Consider the following 1,014-nt stretch of genomic DNA (forward strand, 5'->3'; position numbering starts at 1 on the left):
GTGTAGGAGGCAGCCCATCAATGATTCTCTTTCATCATTGATGTTTCTATTGCTCTCTCTCTCCCTTCATCTCTGAAATAAATAAAAATATATTTAACACACAAAAAAGTGTCAGGCACAACCCTGGCCAGTGTGGCTTAATTGGTTGAGCGTCATCCCATGCACCAAAAGATTGCTGGTTCAATGCAGCAGGCAGCCGATCAATGTTTTGCTCTCATATCCATGTTTCTCTTCCTCTTCTTTCCTCTCTCTAAAAGTTAATTTTAAAATCTTAAAAAAAAAAGAATTGAGAGAACAAAAACATTTTAAAAGAAAAAGAAAAAACAGGGAACATGAAAGCACTCTTTATATTTTTTTTATTTTTTTAAGAAAAATGATTATGCTCGGCTGGCATGGCTCAGTGATTGAGTGTTGACCTATGAACCAGGAAGTCAAGGTTCAATTCCTAGTCAGGGCACATGCCCATATTGTGGGCTTAATCCCTAGTAAGGGGCATGCAGGAAGCAACTGCTCAATAATTATCTCTCATTATTGATATTTCTATCTCTCTCCCCCTCTCCCTTCCTCTCTGAAATCAATAAAAACATATTTAAAAAGAAAAAAAAGAAGAAAGAAAAGGACCATAACAACATAGTAAATGGATTGGGATATAACATTGAGGAAATCTCCCAGAAAACAGAAGAAAGATGGCCAATAGAAAAATAATAAAAGAATTAGAGGATCAATCCAAGAAGTCCGGTATTTCAAATAATAGGAGTAGCAGAAATTTTAAAGAAATAATTTAAAAATTCCCAGAACTAAAGGAAAAATATTTTCTAGTACATTACCTACCTTTTTGGACTTGACTTCTTTTCCAGAATGGAGATAATAATTACCAAAAAGATTGTTCCAAAGATTAGATTATTAGTATAAAGTATATAGTGCCTGGCACATGGTGAATGCTCAATAAATGTGAGTTCTCTTCTTTCCTTTTTTATTGTCAACTAGAGGCCTGGTGCACAAAAATTTGTGCAC

The sequence above is a fragment of the Myotis brandtii genome, unplaced genomic scaffold, assembly GCF_000412655.1.
Source record: "Myotis brandtii unplaced genomic scaffold, ASM41265v1 scaffold26, whole genome shotgun sequence".
Taxonomy (NCBI): Eukaryota; Metazoa; Chordata; class Mammalia; order Chiroptera; family Vespertilionidae; genus Myotis; species Myotis brandtii.